The 21,873-nt window shown below is 37.7% G+C and overlaps 1 protein-coding gene across 4 annotated transcripts in view; it reads left to right on the forward strand.

Moving 5' to 3' along the window:
- Nucleotides 1–21,873, forward strand: part of Gbe1 (1,4-alpha-glucan branching enzyme 1) — a 265,447-nt gene that overhangs the window by 113,195 nt on the left and 130,379 nt on the right.

Raw genomic sequence — 21,873 nt, forward strand, 5'->3', positions numbered from 1 at the left:
TTTCTCTACTCAGAGAAGTATCTGTATTCTACCCTTAGGCAGAGAAGGGGGAATGCAGAGAGAACTGTTCTTTTATTTGCCTCCAGCTACAAACTCTTACGTCAAAGAGGAAGTAGTCACACTGTGATTTTGCTTCTGTCTCAGCCATCCATCTAAGTGGGTGTAGCAGTATACCGAAGGGTAAGCTCCCAAACTTTTTTTTTTTTTATTATTATTAACTTGAGTATTTCTTATATACATTTCGAGTGTTATTCCCTTTCCTATTTTCCGCTCCCAAACTTTAATAAGTGTTTCCATCACCGAGAGACTAGCTGCTCTGGTAGGATGGCCTGGGAACTTATATTAAACAATTATCCATGAACATAGTGTTAACTGAGACCCAGTGGTGCTGATGCTGCCAATTCACAGTCACATTCTAATCACTGTTCAAGGGATTCTGTTATTCGAGGGACATAACGTTTGACTGGGACACAGAACGTTGAAAAATGGAACTGTTCATATATATCTATATAATATATATATCATATATTATATATTTCTTAACTTTTTGTAGATATCAGGGTGCCTAGCAAAATTGTGAAGACTGTTTTGACTAGTTATAATATTTTAACTGTGCTAACTTTAATGAGGAGGTATAGAGAGCAGATGAGAAGGGAGATGTTAGTTTCTTTTCTTCAATGGAGAAACTAAAGGTAGTGACATTTTTATTGAATATTCTCTTCCTATTCCTCACCACCTATATTTGCATTTTACTTCCCCATTAGACACAGCCATTTTAGTTGTAGAAAATCAAGATCAGCAACAGTAACAACAAAACAAAGAAAAACAATCCCAGAAGTTTTCTGTAGTCCTCTTCTAAGAAAAGAATAGGAATTCATACACTTATATTAAGCCAATAAATAATGCCTAAGTTATCTTAAAGGTTTAACATTAGAGAGCCACAGTAAACTAAACAGTAAACGGCAGTTTCTAGGACTTGCGTCCTAGTACTGTCTCATTGGCTAGATGTCATGACAGATTATATTGTGCAATCGGATCGCATTAAAAATCTTTGGAATGTGTGGTTTCATATTTCCCAGTTTTAAGTTATATTTCTTTGAGCAAGTTACATATCTAATCCTTTTTCTTTTCCTACAAACATCTAATATATCCACAGCATTTTTCAAGGTAAAAAAAAAACAATGGATTTTCAACTTTCTGACTTATATTTGTAATAAATAAGAACTGTAGTAATGACTTTTCTTCTACTTGGGTACATTTTTCATTCTTTGAGGTTTCAGTTACTTCTATGACACGTTTGATAGTACAACCTATGTCCTTGGAGTTTACTGTTTAAAGCACTTGAGGAAATCTTACTGTCTCCGCTGGCTGTGTTATGTGTACACAACTCAGGTTAACATAATATACCTCCCTCCCAGGCACTCTGCATCTCCGAGGCCTTGCTTTATGTCGTACATGTGTTATGACCTTTCAGGGGCTCCCTGGCCAAGTATTCCCTTGCACTGTGGTGGTAGCATAGTGTGTAGAAATGTGAGCTCCATCCAACTTTCTTCCCTAGCACTGGATAACAGTGTGACTTTTGACAAGGTACTTTTTGGCTTTGTCTATCCCAGACCGTGGGTTTTAGGACAGAGGTAAAGTCATTTTCTTTTAAAAATATGCTCCTTTATCATTACTCCATACATACCTAGCTTTCCCCATGCATAGGTCAAGAGACCATGCTGCATTAAGCCTTCGGTGACTGCCTTGTTGTACACATTATGATTGCAGATCTGATAGTTTATGAATTTATACTAGGGTCTAATCTGATGGTTATATGTAGCTCAGCATTTGCTCTCCCTTTCATATGGGCCAGATTCCATTGCTATGGTGTTCACGAAATCCTTCCAATAATCGCCAAGTCAGTATAATGATATTACAGTAGCTGTATTTTATCACTTACATCCTGAATACAGTTTGTCTGTCTCTCTACAACCTCAGATGAAATGTCAATGAGATGCCAGGGAAATCGAAGAGACTATGAGACTGAAGTTAGCACACTGAAGGCAAGCAGAAAAGATTTAGTGACAGGAGAGCTATTGGAAAAATATATAAACAGGTTGGGTTGAGAATAATCAAATTGGAGGACTTGGTGTGAGTGATCACCAAGTTGTAATCAACATGGTAAGGCAGCCAGTGGGGATGATTTGCAAGGAGGAGGAGTGTTGGCTGGCACTGGGCTTCCACTCCTGCATAAGAGCCAAGGGTCATTTTTTATTAGAAACAAGAAAGCTCCCATTCTCTCTTCACTGACCTCTCTGGATCCTGGGGTCAGTATCTTTCTGTCTTCACTTATAACTCCTGAAGGCTGTCAATCATGTATTGATTTACCAATTATTTTGTGACTCGTGTGACTGCTTGAACATACTGTACCGAAATTTTCTTTAAAATAAAACACCGTAACTGCTAGCTAAATTTTAGTTATGATTATTTATGCTATATTATATATATCCAGCTATAATGTACAAATGTATTCTGAATGCAAGATGCCTTTTTAAAGGGGGCCATCCTGTAATATGCCCCAGTGCTGTTTAAGATCAGTTCACATGTCAAAGTTGTATGTCGGCAAGCAAACGTTCTTTGACTCATAATAGGTGCTAGGTAGTGTTTGCAAACAATCTTTGTTTACAAAAAGCATGGTTTCACTAGAATTACTTGAGTATAGTAGTTTAAATTAAGCTAATGTTGAAAGCAATTTATATTTGAAGATAAAATTGTAAGTAGGATTCAGTAAATACTACGTTTTGTTGCCCTTAAGATTTTTTTTTAAGGGGTTGGGGATTTAGCTCAGTGGTAGAGCGCTTGCCTAGCAAGCGCAAGGCCCTGCGTTCGGTCCCCAGCTCCGAAAAAAAAAAAAGATTTTCTTTTTAAATTTCTGGAAGAGTAAAATCAATATTGGTTAGCTTGTCATCTGTGGGTTTCAATAATGCATATATGGACTTGGAGGGTGTGAAAAATTATATAAAAGCAGAGAATATATCCATTCATGGATGTGGCACATAAATATACATATATATGTGAAATACATATTTATATTATGTATTATATTATATTATATATTACTGATGGTACCTAACTGAGAAACATTGGAACCTATTTTAAACAATAATGCACTTTTAGTTCGATGTACACATCATTGAGTTATTGTTTGACCCTTGGAGCCTCAATTTATTTGCTCTCCCCATCAATACCTTGAATTTCCCGGGAATGAGACCCTGCCAATCAAAAGCAGCCTTTTACGTGATGTGCTGTGAAGAAGCACAGACATTATTACTTTTTACTTGTAGTCCCACATAACCTTCTAAATTACTTACTGCTCTCAAAGGGTCTACTTTCCTCTTGGTGTCTTCAAACTATAAACTTGCAGTTCTTTTACCTTTTGTCTTTCTTTTATTGTCACTTTCAATCAGTCGGGAAATTTAGCAGATTCTACCTCAGCAGGATTTCCAGAATATTGTTCTTTTCATCTTTAGCACTGGCCTTTATTGTCTCCTCTCTGAATCACTCCGGCGGCTTCCTCTCTCCACTGCAGAAGACCTTGGTGATACATGCCTATTTTGAGCACCCTGCTCCTCGGGAGATGCTGTCCGTTCTAATCACACACACGCTTCCAGAGATAACTTTGTACCACCATAAAACGGCTCTCTGTTTTGAAATAGCGTCTCCTCACTTTGATGCCTTACTGTGTTTGGAGCTACTGGCATGTACAAGAAGTGATGAGCTGATTTGAGTTATTGTTTGACCCTTGGAGCCTCAATTTATTTGCTCTCCCCATCAGTACCTTGAATATCATGCCCAGTGGCAGTGTAAAGATAACATTGAAAGCTCAAAATGGTCTGTTATTGTTTGACTGCGGAATGTGCTCCATACACTCATGTGCTACTTCTCTAGGTTTTACAACCCCGAGGAGGTGGGGCCTGCTGTAGGAAGTGGTTTGTTGGGGGTGGACCTCGAGGTTTTATAGCCTGCCCCCTTCCTTCTCTTTGTCCCCTCCCTGAGGACACACACACACACACACACACACACACACACACACACACACACACACACACAGGCTCTTGGTTAGGGTTTCATTGCTGTGAAGCGACACCATGACCAAGGCAGCTTTTATAAAGAGAAACATTTAACTGGGGCTGGCTTATAGTTTGAGAAGTTCAGTCCATTTTCATCATGTGGCTAAGCATGGCAGCAGACCGGCAGACAAAGGGCCAGAAGAGCTGAGAGTTCTACATCTGTACATCTGGGTCGGAAGGCACCCAGGAGACTGTCTTCCATAGGCAGCCATCAGGAGGGTCTATTCTGCATTGGGTGGAGCCTGAGCATAGGACGAGATCTAAAATTCTATCCCCACAGTGGAACACTTTCTCCAACAAGGCCACACCTCATAATAGTGTCACTCTCTATAGATCAAGCTATGGGCGCCAAACCTGTTCAAACCAAACACACACACACACACACACACACACACACACACACACACACACACACACACACACACGTACGTATATAAAATCTTTGTAATAAAGATTGCAGAGTTTGCAAGCAAGAAATTAGTATGAGGTCATTTCTGACTAAATTTAATTTTAGAGTTGATATATTTGAATTTCGATGAATGACATAGCTTGTCAATATAAAGCATCTTCTCATTATTGTGAAGTAGAATATTAAAATAATATTGATGCTTATTTCAAAATATATTAGCAGTCCTTGTTTATTATATGAATATAAAGGTATCAGTAGAGATGTTTTTATTTGCATGTCAAGATTGTAGATAGTATTTATGTACAGATTGTATATATTATATACATAAATACATACACGCTCTTTTATATTATATATAGTATATATTATATACAATAATATATACATATTATTTATAAAATTAACATATAATGTATAATGTATACTATATAACATATATAGTATATAGCATTATATATCATATGTAATAAAATACAGCATATATAGTGTATATATAAAATTTTGAAATGCTGAGTGTTGTGGTGTGAGCACACATTGAGACAGGTGAATTTCTGTGAGTTCATGGCCAGTCTGGCATCCATGTTCACTTCTAGTACTGTTGAACGTATATAGAGAGACAGAAAACCTCCATTTTAAGTATTGTATGTATTGAATATTTTTAACATTTTATTTGCTTAATAGCTTGTTTGATTTTTGACTCTTGACCATAGTCCTACAACGCATATATAATTATTTATAGCTTAAACAAAAAGTTCTGCTAATTAGAAATATGACAAATTCCTTCTAAGGACATATGTGGCTTAAATATTTAAACTCTATCTTCTGCTGTGCACTGACTTCATGTAGAAGCCGAGAAACTCTAGGAATCTTAGAAATTAATCTAAAATCTTAGGATTTTAGAAATAAATAAACAATTCTAAAATTAGACTTATTCCTTTTTATGTCTGAGTGTTTTGTCTGCATGTATGTCTGTGTACCACATGTGTGCTGGGTGTCTTTGGAGAACAGAAGTGGGCATTGGATCCCTGGAATAGGAGTTACTGACAGTTATGAGCTACCATTTTCATGGTGGGAATTAAACCTGGGTCTTCTGTAAAAGCAGTGAGTTCTCTTAGTCACAGAACTATCTTTCCATCCCTTTAAGACCTATTTTAAATGTGTAGAAACTTGGTGATTTTTTTTTTTACTCCATTCTGATTAAGTAAAGCAAACAATCTATATTAACTACATTCTCATGGCAAGAAGAGGAGACAGTTGTTCAATGGTGTGCTGTATTCACTGATGCTCTAGTTTAAGCTGATTTTGTGCATTTGAACTTTATGTGTGTGTTTTCTGTCTGTCAATATTTAACCTACAGGCTTCAGTTCTTTTTAGAATGAGTTTCCCAGAATGATGATATTGTTTCTATCTAGTTGAATCTGGAATTGGTTGCTATTATCCTTCATGCCTTGGTTTTGGTTTATTCTCTTAATTATAGACATTTTCTTTTCTTTGAGTCTTTCAGTACATTGGATTTCTTTTAAAGCTAGCTTAAAAGCTTTATTTTATTCTGATTTTCGAAAATGCATTTTAATGATATGAGTTAGTTTACAAAGCATTGTGGGCATCATTTTCAGCAAAGAGAAGCAAAGGATACAACGTTTAATTTTTAGTAGTTTTTGTTATTGTTGCCAGATATTACCAATTTTGTCTTTATTTCTTCTGAATACTAGTAAGTCTGGATTTCCAAGAAATAATTGGAGCCCATTCATTTTAGCTTCTTTAACATCTGAGGTCTTGGAATCCTCCAGTCTCTAAAAATGCAAACCCCACAGTTTAAAATGTAAACACTTACAAGACTTGCATACTGGTTTTATTTTGCAACTGAATGCTCTACCAAGAAACTGAAGTGGGTTTTGTTTATTATTGTGGATCATGATGTCTTCCATTGATTTAACTATACTTTTTATGTAATTAAACTTAAAAGGCCTAAATAAGCTCGGAATTTGAGGTTTCCTTTAAAGTGCTTTCAGAACCATACCAGGTTATGTGCAGAATGTGTCATTTAAGTGCTGTGTTGTCACTGTTGTGATGATGGGGTTCCAGCTCCCTCTTTTGGGAAGCCAAACACACCATTTAGATCAAGAGTAAACAACTCTTCCTTTCTTCCTGATTATGATGAAGTAAAATCCCATTTTTCCCTCTCTGAGGTGCCCCCCTCACCACCCCCTCCCCACCCTCTCGTGCTTTGAGAGATCTTGATACACGGGACGCAAAGAGAACGTCTGAGTTCACAAATGAGCAAGTCCATTTCTTCAGACATGGTGAACTCCATCCACTCGATGGTGTTTGAACCCAGAAAACTTTTTATTATTTCACATACTCTCATTTTTATCATTTTTATTTTAGGAGAAGAAGTTGTTCTTACTTTGTAGACATTAAAAAATTCATAATGTCTATAAAAAATAACTAAATTAAACTAGTAACAAAGGCGGAGATAAAAAAATGACCATCAGGGGCCCAGCCTTCTGCCTCCCATCCACTTTTGATACGTTGTGGGTGTTCTTCCTACTCCTTTTTTTGTCAGGAATGTATAAATCTGTTTTTTCTTGATCCTACTTCCTGTATACGCTATTTATTAGCATAAAATATCATTAGACTACTCTCCATCCCACTTGGTGTTTCAAGCATCCCTTAAACATTGAATTATTATTTTACTTACCCAAATCAAATATGAACTCATGCCCACTTCAAGAGTGATGTTTACGATACTAGGGGCTTCTGCTTACTCTGGTCAGCACTTTATATTGGTGTGAATATTATAAGTTATAAATGTTTATTTTCATATTAGTATATTTTGCACCTTCCTATTTTATTAATTAGCTGGATATCTCACAATAATCCCGTGCCTTCACATTATTGAAAACAGAAGGTTACATGTGCACTGCAGTGGATTTCAGGAGCTCACTCATTTCCCACCTTGCCTTTCTCTTCTTATTTCTTTGTGTATCTGGAGATAAAACTACTGTGTCTTTATCCTCTAAATTGTTAAACAGTGTTGAGGTTTTTACTGAGTAAGGTTTAGCTAAAAAAAAAATATGAATGTAAGGTAATTCAGATTAAATTAAAACAATTAAAATCACCTGCTATAACTGCTATAAATATAATGTAAAAAGAAAATATTTACAAGAGCTGGGGGCTGGTTATTATATTTGTATCTAACTTCATTTTGGTGATTCTCATTTATTTCCTTTATCTTCATAAATTACTTCAGAACCTACTGAAAAGTAAGCCTTCTTATGCGATTGCAAATACTGTGTCAGCCTAGAGAAACAAACACGATGTTATCATAATGAGACTGCTTCCTATGACTATTATGAAACATGGTTGTGAATTGTTCCTGAATTTTCAAGTATCTTTTTAGTATATTCACTATAATGTTATGGTGTATTAATACAGATTGGAGATTACATAGTAATACTGTCTTGGTCTTTTTGTGCCTGTCATCAATGTCATTGGCATTTCCCTGTTTGTATCACAGTAGATTGGCTGTGTCATCATGCTAAATAGGGTTAGTTTGTGATGGCCAATTAATTCTGTGTCACTGACTGACGGCCCATTTATAAGCAGTCCAGGGGACTGGTTTGAAGGGGTAACAATAATGAAACAATGATTTGCAATGTTTTGCACTGATGATTACAGACAGTGCTTTTTATAGCTCTCTGTTGTAATGAGTGCCCACACCAGTCCTTCAAGCAAACATTCGATGCATGGAAAAGTAAGACCACAGCCACCATTAACTCAAAGATCCTTCTAACTGGGAAATACATAATGTTACTTTGGACTGCTTACATGAGTATTTGATTGATACTAAAAGCAGGTGGAAGCTGAGTTATAAATTCTGTCATTTGTCTGTGATCCTCCCCACCTCACTTCTCAGCTGGAGAGCATCACGTTCTGCTTGTTTCTGAGGCAGGAACGCATGCTTAAATCAGTAATTACAACAACAGTATGGGTAGCTTCTAAAGAATTTCTTTTCTGTTTCCAGGCTTTTGAGTACTGCAGGCCCATGCAGGGAGCCTTGGCTGTACAGAAACTCTTTTGGCCTTGGCCACCTCCTGTTGCTCTCTTCTCAGGACTTTAATTTTCTATTCTTGCCTGCCAATTGCCAAAATGACTTTTTTCTCTTTCTATCCTTTGGCTCTTTGAACCACAGTGCTTTTAGCATTTCTTCCTGTGAGCCTGCATAGTGCGTCACTCCTTTTAGACTTGCTTTGCCCATGAACTTTGAACTTTAGGTTTGTTGTTTTGTAGGGCAGTCCTTTCCTGAGGTTTACAGTCTCTGTTCTCCATCCTTTCTGCTGAGTGAGCCCTTACGTTTCTTTTCAACACCTGCATACATTTTAATTTGCCTACTCCCTTCTTCTGGATTTTCCTTAGAACCTACTACTAGGCCTACTTTCCACGGAGTGGGAAAAATAGGATGCTAAGCTCTGCCTTCTCTCAGCTGCAGTCTTGTCCATTCAGAGATGCTGGGAGTTTGCTTGGCGAAGAGGCATTAATTGCTGAAACCTAATAAAAATTATGAATCAATCGATAGCTAAAGTACCAGAAGGAAATAATTTAGTTTCTGTAGCTGTAATAATTTAATTTGAAATTTTTTTAGCTCTATGTAAGCAATTCATCGGCATCTAGACAGTTAGATACTATAAAAATTTCTGTTTCCCAGCTGGATTTTCTAGAAAAACTTTAAATGTAGGACAAAGGCTTTTTGTCTTTGTATTTATGTACACCAAATATCTTAAATTTATTTTATGATCTTTTCTTCTTTCATCTGTCATTGTGTTCATAATATATTAAACGTGTTTCTAAGATTGAGGAACTGAACACCTTCTTCTATTTTACCCCTAGAAATGTGCATTTTTAAAAATATAAGTCATGTTTTAGCGGCTTTTTTTTTTTTGCTGTAAGCTATACAGGCATCTATATCTTCTTTTCTTTCTAAGTGATTTATCTTCTAACTGTGTGTGTGTGTGTGTGTGTGTGTGTGTGTGTGTGTGTGTGTGTGTGTGATTTGCATGTCGGTATACACACAAGATGCCGTTACCTATGAAGGCCATGTTAGAGGGCTCATGCTAGGTAAATCCTTGGGCACTGACAGCCAAACTCTGGTCCCCCAGAAGAGCCTCTAGAATTGCTAACCATTGAGCTAGCCCTGGAGGCTGTGCTCTGATTATTGTTGAGCTGGCTTTTCTGTTATCGTTAATCTTTTAACAGTTTGTCAGAGAAAAACAGGAAAAATTATATTTTGTAACTTAGCTGCTTATTACTTCTGCTTATGTTTAATAAAAATGTTTGTACTTTCACAAGTATGTCCTCAACTAATAATAAATAAACATTTGTGTATAGAGTGTAAACTTTTGCTTATGAAATAATGCATATTTTTCCACCTTTTTATGTTTTAGACATATTCAGTTATATTTAAATTGAAGCTTTTTTGAATACCACAGCTAAATGTAGGTTAAATGTCAAAATTATTGTTTGAACTATTCAAATTTAAAGGTATTTCTTCTTCTCATTCTGTTCTCCATCTCTCCTCTCTCTCTCTCTCTCTCTCTCTCTCTCTCTCCCTCCCTCCCTCTCTCTTGTCCTTTCCTTCTTCTCTTACTAATCACGCTGTTAGCTCAAACTGATTTTAATGTAATAATAATATTAAACTTCTCCCCTGTGAATCAGTTAATCCTAAATAGGAAAGTAAAAAGTGATAGAAAGATTATTTTGGAGAACAACATTATATTGTGTATCATATCTTTCCTACCTATCCCAGCAACATGGGGGGAATTTATGTTTGATAATTTGAGCATAGCTGGATGAGAAAGGTTTCAAGTGAATAACTGTACAGTGATCATCCTAGTATTGATTACTGCCTCTTCTCATCTTCATTGTTACAGCCACCAGTGCCAGAGTCCATTATTAAAGGGTCACTTCGGTTCTTGACTATACTTTTGAGCCACAAGGAAATGTATACAAAAATCAATTGACAAGAGGGCATCAGGTGTCCTCAAGTTACATCTTAAACCACATAGTTATTCCTTGCTGCTATATGAAATATTTCTTCCCATTGTCATTTTATGTCTGTAATAATTTCTCTATTCTTGTTTATATAAACCTTCTTACAGATACTACTTGTGTCTGATAAAATATCACTTATAGCTGACACAAAATATAGATTTTTTTTCTATAGAGGATAAGAGAATAGGGACAATGTCAAAAGCCAGTACTTTGAGACTTTCATCAATAAGGGTTGTCTGAGTGCCAGGAATCCAGAATTCCCATCATTAGCTAGTTTCTTTATAGTCATTAACCACTCTTGAGGAATATATCTTAGTGTACATTAAATATGTAATTAAAAGATTTCTTAGCTTATAAAACTTACAATTCCTGATCAGTAGATTTTTTTTCAGGGGGGGGGAATCTCAATCTCTCTCTCTCTCTCTCTCTCTCTCTCTCTCTCTCTCTCTCTCTCTCTGTCTTTTTTCCCCCCTAGAGGTTGAATCATTTCCTCTCCCCCTACTCCTGTACACTTAGAATGATTGTTTAAGAATCTTATCCCTTCTTCAATTGATTCAATTTATCATCAAATAGACTTTTATAATGCCATTTAATAAAACATTCTTGAAACCTTTAGCTGGTCCATGGCATCACATCCTCTCTCCTATTCCTTCTGAGTGTATGACTTAGGTTTTGTATTGGCATCATACCAGATTACAACCATGTCTACTTAATAGAATTCCAGCCTTCACTGCACACGGATGAAGCTCTTTGAAACTCACTTTTTCAATAATGAAAACTCACTGATCTTTTTTTACCCCCCATTATTTTTTCTTCTATTACTATATTGATCCTTCAATACCTCGCACGTTTAAATCCTTTGTTCTTATGTCATAGGTAATTCATTTGTTTTGTGGCCTAAGACACCTAATCAATCTTCACCTGATTACAGAAGCTCAGCATTGTTCCTTTCCTTTTGACTTAGGTGTATTTATCCTCACTTGCTCAGGGATATCATTTTCAATACCTGCTTCCTAAATCTCTAATAATCCATTTGGATTTTCTCTTTCTGTACTAGCCTCCCTTTATAAGGTTTTTGTTCAGATAATGTACTTGAAATGAACCAAGCATTTTATCAGTTCTGCTCAGTTGTCTTTTTATTTCTCAAATATTTGTCTCAGTGGAAAAGCAGAGATAGGAAAAAAAATGCAGCTGTAATACTGATTATCTGGGTTAAAAGATTTGGGAACTGGGCGTAAGCCTTCGGGGGAGAGTAATTATTTTTATAGGAAGAAAACATTTGTCTTTCTAAACCATTGTAAGTAAGGACCTGCTTTTAGAAGAAACAACTGCTGCTTTCCACTCAGTTCCCTTTGTCAGTATTCTTCTGTTTCTTTTCTCCTATATTATAAAGATGAGTCTTTATGTCTAATTCTAAAAGCCAAAGGCAAAGTAACTATTTTGTCCCAGAAAATAGTTGTTGTTCTTGTGTATGGGGGCATTCTTTATCCTAATGTTTGGTATTACTTTTTGTTCTTATTGTGATGCTACCGCATTACAGATATGTTTTGTGGGTCATATGTTTAGTCTATGAAGAAGTTCTTTATTAGTCACTTTAATTTGGTTAGTGAAGTCTTTTAAGTATTTGAACATAAATTCTTAGGCATCCAACTTGGGCAACATATCTTTCTTTTCTTAAAATTTTCATTGAAGAAAGAAAGCTTGTCATGGCTTGTTTCAAAACAAGCAATCTCTTCCATATATTCTCTTGTTATCTTATAAATATCATACAAAGCTTAAACAATGAGTTAAACAGTAGTTATAAAATAATGAGAAAAATAATTTTATCAAAAAATTACTCCCCTCGTCGCTGGCCATGCCATCATTCTTTCTTCCGTGCAGTACCTAGTATTGTGTAACATGAGACAGGGGCTTACTCTAATCATTTAACCTCTCACCCATTCCTCTCAATCCTTTCTGTCATTGTAGTCACAAGGGATATGATGAGGATATTTTTAAATCTGTATATGGCTTACATAAAGTTATTTGACTGAAATTTATAAAATCAAATGAGAAAATATATGAACCTTGGTATCAGGATCAAACTGTGAAAAAGCTAGTTTTTATAAAAATAACAGCTATGTTTATTTAGTACTCAAAGAAGCTCAGTAAAACATATCGTTTATAGCTCAAATATAACCCAAGTTTATATAAAATCACCACTGAATTTTTGCAATTTTTTAAAAAAAATGTTTGATCTAGGAAGTGTTCCTTAGTCAAGATTTTCTAGGTGAACAGAAACAGTAAAATACAAAGTGTTTTATGAGATGGCTTACATATTAAGAGCTGATTGGTACAATAATGGATATCTTCATGCTGGTGAATTGGAGACCCTGGTAGCTGCTCAGTCCATGAAGCGAGATGGCGCAGCCCTTACAATCTAGGGCTAAGGGTGTGGAAGTTTCCCCGGTGAAGCCACTGATTTCCAGTCCATTGTTGGAACTGGAAGAATCTGGAGACTATCAGTAATGGTTGATGGTAGCAGCATCCACAGCAATAATAAGATAACTGTTCATCAGCAAGGAAGTGAAGGCAGGAGAATCAGCCCCTCTGCCTTTCTCTGTGGCCTCTTTAGCTCTTTGTGACCAGAACATGCTACTAACTGTAGGTGAGAATCTTCCCTCTGCAGTTAAATCTTTCTGGGATGGCCTCACTGAACTGTCCAGATCTTACCTCTCGGTTGATTCTGGATGTAGTCAAGTAGAGGAGAACGCTTATCCATCACCAGTACCTTGGTAATTTGGTGACTATCTTTATATACCTCCCTCACTAACAGAGATGGAAAGATAAAGTTCACAATGAAATGCATTTAAATATATGAAAACATTTCTAATTTTCTTCCTTTTAATTAGAAAATTCAGATGGCTTGATAAATGTGTGTCAGAAATTTGGAAACAGAACTCACTGGAATCAACCTGTGTTAAAAAGAGACCTAGTCTTGGTTTTGAAACTTTGTCTCAAAAAACAAAATAAAGGAGAAAGTAATGTCTTTTCTTCAGTAATTTTTTTTTTTTTTTTTGGTGCTGGGCTTGGTGGTTGTGATGGTTGTGATAGTTTGGCTCCCTTAGACTCATGCGTTTAATGCTTGATCCATAGGGAATGGCACTACAAGAAAGTGTTGTCCTGTTTGAGTAGGTGTGATCTTGTTGGAAGAAATGTTTCACTGTAAGGTTGGGCTTTGAGGTCTGCTAGACTAAGCTCTGCCCAGTGTGGAATCAGAGTCTCCTCCTTGGTTGCCTGAGGAAGATAGTCAATCTCCTTCTGTCTGTCTCCAGCCCCATGTCTGCCTGCACGATGCCATGCTTCTGGCCGTCATGATAATGAACTAAACCTATGAAACTGTAAGCCAGCCCCAGTGAAATGTTTGTATTTGTAAGAGTTGCCTTGGTCATGATGTCTTTCACAGCAGTAAAACCTTAAGACAGATGTTGGTACTGGGGACTGAAATGTTGCTGAGAGGCTGGCCGTGCTTTTGTTTGGAAGAGTGTGGATTGTAGGACTTTGGATACAAGGGGTGCTGTAAGTGGGGCTTATTGGGCCATTTTTGTAGAGCATGGAAGAGAGTGGTGCTGAGGGTCATTTGGTCTGGGGGGGTCTGGGTCAAGAGGTTTCAGAGGGGAGGAGTTGGTCTGTGGGGGTCTGGGTCAAGAGGTTTCAGAGGGGAGGAGTTGGTCTGGGGGGGTCTGGGTCAAGAGGTTTCAGAGGGGAGGAGTTGGTCTGGGGGGGTCTGGGTCAAGAGGTTTCAGAGGGGAGGAGTTGGTCTGGGGGGGTCTGGGTCAAGAGGTTTCAGAGGGGAGGAGTTGGACTGGGGGGGTCTGGGTCAAGAGGTTTCAGAGGGGAGGAGTTGGTCTGGGGGGGTCTGGGTCAAGAGGTTTCAGAGGGGAGGAGTTGGTCTGGGGGGGTCTGGGTCAAGAGGTTTCAGAGGGGAGGAGTTGGTCTGGGGGGGTCTGGGTCAAGAGGTTTCAGAGGGGAGGAGTTGGTCTGGGGGGGTCTGGGTCAAGAGGTTTCAGAGGGGAGGAGTTGGTCTGGGGGGGTCTGGGTCAAGAGGTTTCAGAGGGGAGGAGTTGGTCTGGGGGGGTCTGGGTCAAGAGGTTTCAGAGGGGAGGAGTTTTGGTATGTTGCCTGAAGATTCTTCTTGGGGTATTTGGTGAAGAATGTGGCTGCTTTTTGCTTTTGTCTGAAGAATGTGCTTGAGACTGAAATGAAGAGATTCAGTTTAATTGTATTGACAAAAAAAAAAAAAAAAATTCAAAAAAGCCTAGCATAGACTGAGTCCCCTGGTTCACTCTTCTGAAGATTGTTTTGATCAGATATAGCAGACTGAGAAAGGAAAATTCAAAGTCTATGGTTCAAGAATTAAAAAGTACCGGGAAGTGTAATGGAGCTAAATCCTATTTTTAAGCTTTTTAAATGGAATTAAGGGAGTGGTGACCTCAGGGCAGGATACAAGCACTGAAGAGGAAGCAGTGACAGTTGCATCTCTATGTTTGAGACTAGCTTTCTGTTTACATAGCAAGTTCCAGGCCAGCCATGGTTAGGTAGGAAGACCCTGTGTCTGAAAGACCAGCGAAGACCAGCGAGGTAGGGAAGACCGCTTCTCAAATCTCAAGACAACGCAACCCCCAAGAACTCAGGAGAAACCGGTCTTGATGTAATGAACAAAAGGTGTATTTGAGAAACCAGAGCTCTGGGCACGACACGTATCTCACACAGGAGACAGAGGAGTCGACCCCGAGCCCAATTAGGGGAAGGTGTTTATAGGTTTACATAGGCAGTTGGCAACAATCACACAAAGCCAAGCAATTTCACTGGTTTGTTTACATTGGTACACATGATCTAGCTTGGGCTCAGTCCAACTCCAGGCCACCCTGCCTCTGGGGCGAACTGACCCCAACTCTTTTTCCTCAGGACTGGTAAGTCAGACCTTAATGAGGCCAGATGGCTTATGTTTGGCCATGCTTTATCGAGGCCGGATGGTCTATGCTGAGCTAGGCCTTCTCGAGGCCAGGTGGTCTATGGCTGGACTACTTCCCCATAACATGTGATGTTATTCTTTTGTGAGGTGCACTAGCCCTCACAGCAGGGATGGTGGGGGATAGTTTAAAAATCTTTATTCTTTCATGTCAACAACCAAACAAAGCAAAGCAAAACAAAACAAAAAACAATGACAAAACCCACAAAACAAAACTTTTTTGTCAGCTACGCCTACATAGCTAACCTGTTACCCCAGTCCACAAGGGCCTGTGGATTAAAAGGAAAACACATACATGAGTCACCCATTTCCAGAGAATGCCACCAAGGCTTTACTGAGATCTCCTTATATACCAGAGGCAAAAGCCATGGAAAACAGCAAGGCAGGTGAAAATCCCCAACCAGGAAAACAGGAAAAGTCTGTGTGGCATAAACAACTCTTAACAACAACAAGCTGGAAGGCTAGGTGGGGAGGAAGGGTGCCATGGAAGATCTAGGTCCCAAATCAGGGGCTAAGAGCAACTGCCAAGGGTGTAAACAACTTCTTGCTATAGCAGGCTAAAAGGCTCAGCGAGGGGGAAGGGAAACACCAAGGTAGGGCCCAACACTTTCTTTTTATGTTTCACATGAAGTATCTCCCCCCACCCCCGCGCCGTGTGTGTGTGTGTGTGTGTGTGTGTGTGTGTGTGTGTGTGTGTGTGTGTGTGTGTGTGTGTGTGTGTTAGAGAGACCGAGAGAGAGGAAGAGGAGACCATTCAGAGGTCAACCTAAGAAATTAGATCTCTTTCCACCTATGGAAAACTGAGAATGTCTTGGCATATTGGCATTCACATATGTAGACACATGTATGAGAAATGTTCATAGCATGCATTGTGCACAGGCTTAGCTATACTCACTGAGATAAAATTATTTTTATATTACTGAGTAATTTATAGGACAAAACTTAGTCACTACTATGTTCCTCCTGGGATTTCTGCAATTCACCATAACTCGGCTACTAACTGGTTAACAGCTCACAATTTAGAAGCCTGTCTGCTGCAGCTTGCCTCACATGATTGGAAGGCATGCGATATATAATGTATGTTACACTTATGTGTATACATATGATAACATCATTTTCTGTGATGTTTACTATTTAGGTTAAATTTCTCACAAAAGTTAGAGTACAGGAGGAATTAAAGAAGGAATAGCTGTCTCATAACTTGACTTTGGTTGTATTCTTTGTGACTTGAATCTCTTAGTTATTTTAATCAGTATTATTTTCTGTTATTCTCAACAGTTTTTTTTATATTGTTTCTGTTTTTTCTTTTTTGGTAAATGACTGCTCCTTCTCACATGGACTTTTGTGGACTAATTTGGGCAAACCGAGTATTATTTAATATCTGCTTTTTTCTGTGTATGTGCTGTATATTCAGTCATGAAATTGAAGTTACTTTCAGCACCGTCTTCCAGAATATGATAACGCTTGGCTTGTTATAACTAGCCGAGCATGTGTCTGTTTTTATACAGAATTTCTGGCCACCTGAAGAGAATCCTTATTTCAGCAATTTTCCAGTGCATCAAAGACATTCTTTTGCAAGAAAGATTTCAAGAGATATTCCCTCCATGACAGATCTTTGATTTATTTATTTATAGATATTGGCCATTCACTAATCTTTTTTATATTGTATATTTGAGTTCCAGCCCACAGACATTCTCTACATAGAATTTGACTCCACACAGTTTATTTAAGTCGATTGGACTTTTATATATCTAGAGGTTTCTTTTATTGACTCCTTTCTTTATCCTGATAATATACTTTTAATATGACCTTTACATAAGGTATATAAGAAGTTTGATATAATAAAATGTTCCTCTAAAATAATTAACATTTATAACAGTGTTGTAAGTTATGATTTCACAAATTATTGGCCATATAAATATTATTATGCTATCATGCCTATTAGTGTAATAGATTAATTTGACATTTTATTGCATAAATGGTTATCAACAGGGTAATGTATAAAAAATTTAAAACAATAGTAGCAGGGACCCCTGGAATTGTGTGATTACACAGGTCACATATTTGTAATCTTTAATGATATTTCTACATTTAGAATCAATACAAGGGATAAAGTGATAATTAAACTACAAATGGACAGTAAAATATGCAGTCCCCCTAGTCTATGCATTTAATTTTGTGAAGTTGAAAACATTTTTTCATAATTTGAAAGAATATTTCTCTATTAAGGATCAATAGTGTGTTTTTAACATTTAGACCTTATCCATTGTTTTTTATTAATAAAAACATTAAATGCTTATTAGACAGGCAGATCGTCTTTGTGGATACACTGTGATTGCTTCCATGAAACTAATTACATACTTAAAATTGCACAAACCTCAAGATTATTTTTTATTGGACCTCTTTGGTAAATTATCTTTAGAGATTTTATACTCAATAGCTGGGAGTGAGATTTTCACTATGAAAGTATCAAGTGGAGCTTTGTACCTATGCATTAGTAAACTTGAAAAGGGCAACTTACTGCAGCATCCAGGAATACTAGCCTCTGAAATGTGCTAAAAGGGAGCAGAAGTTACTAGAACACAGGAAGTATTCAGGAAGCCAAGTCCTCCCTCCAAAAAGGATCTATAAACAACAGTATATATAAAATATATCTTTTCCCTTATTAGTCTGTCTCCTGGTTGGATTTATCATAGTACTATTAATTGGTTTCTAAGAATAATGACATTGTGAAGAGGTAGTGAACATAAAGTGTTTATCCTGGTCAAGTTGTGTTAGTGAGGAACACCCAGGAGGTAAGTCATTAGAAAGCTATTATGTAACAGTCATATAATTTTCCATTTGGTGCAAAGATTTCTCTACACATCACGTGGACTTTTCTATGAAAGGAGAATGAAAATGAAAGTTGACATTCTTTGCAGTAATATGTGTCCCTAGGTATATATGTTAGAGAAAGGAGAAGCAGAACAGGTGGGCAAATGATGCATTCGGTGACTTTTTGTCTGGTATGATGTCCTTTGATTATATCTTAATGACAAGCTTGTGAGTTTTTCTGTTACTACTTCAAAAATTCTGGTAGAAAGTTTGGACTTCCAGGTTGAAGACAAATAATTTATTGCTTAGAGCACCAAATAAGTCAAAACCTATGTTTTCTCATAATTTTCAACCCCCCCCCCATGAAACTGTAGACTCGGTTGACTCTAGCCTACTCAGTGGACTTGCATCATTGTAGTGGGCTGATGAGTTTGGAAAGATCCATTTTTATGTAGCAGTCAGTAAGTTTGTCTGCTTTGTAGTTTTCACAAAGCCTGACCTTAAGAAGTGGTGTTAGCATCCCCAGCAAAAGCATTAGATTCTTTTGTTAACTGACCACAAGGTAGGAGTCTGGATGCTAATACTGGGTCTGTTCCTTCTGCTACTTATAACTAATTGAAATATGATGATATCAAAATGTACAGGACAGGCAGCAAAATATTGTTCCAACATGCTGTTTTGTTCTGTTCCCAAAACAGAAAAGATAGCGAGATATATTAGAAGTGATTTTCACTCATCTGCCTTTGTATTTGTCAGGTTCTGGCAGAGCCTCTCAGGAGACAGCTATATCAGACTCCTGTTAGCATGCCCTTCTTTGCATACACAATATTGTCTGGGTTTCATGACTGTATATGGGATGCATCCTCAGGTGGGACAGTCTCTAGATGGCCTTTGTTCAGTCTCTGCTCCACTCTTTGTCTCCATATTTCCACCTGTGAGTACTTTTGTTTCCCTTCTAATTAGGACTGAAGCATCTACATTTTGGTTTTTCTTCTTGAACTTAATTTGGTCTCTGAATTGTATCTTGGGTATTCTGAGATTTTGGGCTATTATCCACTTATCAGTGAGTACATACCATGTGTGTTGTTTTGTGATTGGGTTACCTCATTCAGGATGATATTTTCTAGTTCCACCCATTTGCCTGAGAATTTCATGTAGTCATTGTTTTTAATAGACGAATACTACTTCATTGTGTAGATGTACCACATTTTCTATATCCATTCCTCTGTTGAAGTGCATCCGGGTTCTTTCCAGCTTCTGGCTATTATAAATAAGGCTGCTATGAACATAGTGGAGCATGTGTCTTTGTTATATGTTGGGGCATCTTTTGGATATATGCCAAGAGAGGTAGTTCAATGTCCAATTTTCTGAGGCACCTCCAGACTGATTTCCAGAATGGTTGTACCAGTCTGCAATCCCACCAACAATGGAGGAGTGTTCCTCTTTCTCCACATCCTGGCCAACATTTGTTGTTACCTGAGTTTTTGATCTTAGCCATTCTGACTGGTGAGAGGTAAAATCTCAGGGTTGTTTTGATTTGCATTTCACTGATGACTAAGGATGTTGAACATTTCTTTAGGTGTTTCTCAGCCATTTGATATTCCTCAGCTGAGAATTCTTTGTTTAGCTCTGAACCCCATTTTTTTTGGTTCTTTTTTTCGGAGCTGGGGACCGAACCCAGGGCCTTGTGCTTCCTAGGCAAGCGCTCTACCACTGAGCTAAATCCCCAACCCCATGAACCCCATTTTTAATAGGGTGATTTGACTCTTTGGAGTCTAACTTCTTGAGTTCTTTGTATATTTTGGATATAAGCCCTCTATCAGATGTAGGATTGGTAAAGATCTTTTCCCAATCTGTTGGTTGCCGTTTTGTCCTAACCACAGTGTCCTTTGCCTTACAGAAGCTTTGCAGTTTTATGAGATCCCATTTGTCGATTCTTGATCTTAGAGCGTAAGCCATTGGTATTTTGTTCAGGAAATTTTTTCCAGTGCCCATGTGTTCCAGATGCTTCCCTAGTTTTTCTTCTATTAGTTTGAGTGTGTCTGGTTTGATGTGGAGGTCCTTGATCCACTTGGACTTAAGCTTTGTACAGGGTGATAAGCATGGATCGATCTGCATTCTTCTACATGTTGCCCTCCAGTTGAATCAGCACCATTTGCTGAAAATGCTATCTTTCCCCCACTGGATGGTTTTAGCTCCTTTGTCAAAGATCAAGTGACCATAGGTGTGTGGGTTCATTTCTGTGTCTTCAATTCTTTTCTATTGATCTACCTGCCTGTCCCTGTACCAGTACTATATATTTTTTTTAAACACTATTGTTCTGTAATACAGCTTGACTTTAGGGATGGTGATTCCTCCAGATGTTCTTTTGTTGTTTATAATTTACAACTGAAGAAGAAGAAGAAGAAGAAGAAGAAGAAGAAGAGGAAGAAGAAGAAGAAGAAGAAGAAGAAGAAGAAGAAGAAGAAGAAGAAGAAGAAGAAGAATACTAGACCCTCCACAGCTCTCAGGGGCTAAACCACAATCCCAAGAGTATGCAAGGATGGACCTATGGCTTCAGCTGCATATGTAGCAGAGGCCTGTCTTCTTGGGCATCAGTGGGAGCAGATGCTCTTGGTTCTGTCAAGACTCAATGCCCCAGTGTAGGGAATGTCAGGGCGGGGAGGTGGGAAGGAATGAGTCGGTTGGGGAGTATACTCATAGAAGCAGGGCTAGATAGAGAGGGTTTCTGGAGTGAAAACTGGGAAAGGGGCTAACATTTAAAATATAAGTAAAAAATGTCCAATAAAAGAAGAGAAAAAAGAAGTGTTTTTCATCCCGTGAGTCATTGAGTATCAAAAGATCTTTTCACAAGGTTTGTATATCAGATATGCTAGATTTAAGATAGTTACCTTATAATTCATAACAGCAGCAAAATTACAATTATGAAGTACCAAGGAAATAATTTTATGGTTGGGAGGTAACCACAAAATGAGGAAATACATTAAAGTAATGTGACATTTGGAAGGTCGAGAACTACTGTATTTACTGGTTATAGTATTTTATTGTGGTTGAACAACATTTTAAAATTGTGTTTGTATGTGTATACATTTCAAGTACTAAACAATCCTACTCATTCAGCATCTGAATTATTATAACTTATTCCCACAAAGGAGTAAAGAAGGTGATGCCTGTATAAATCCTTTTTCTCGGTCCCAAACCAGGAATATTTTCTCTGTGTGATTGACTTACTGATAGCAATTTCCAAATGATCTTGTCATTTTAGTATATGCTGTATGTTTAATTGACTACTATAGTAGTTGGTTTGCAATCATAGAAATTGCAGGAGGGTCATAAAATATACAATCTATATACATCTTTAAGGATCCTATTGTAATAGCAGATGAGCAAAGGATTTAAATATATTTTTGTGGCTATACACCTGGGAACTCACCTAAATTCTTAGCTCATTCTGCTCCTGTGTAAAGCAGTGCTCA

The sequence above is a fragment of the Rattus norvegicus genome, chromosome 11 (assembly GCF_036323735.1).
Source record: "Rattus norvegicus strain BN/NHsdMcwi chromosome 11, GRCr8, whole genome shotgun sequence".
Classification (NCBI taxonomy): domain Eukaryota; kingdom Metazoa; phylum Chordata; class Mammalia; order Rodentia; family Muridae; genus Rattus; species Rattus norvegicus.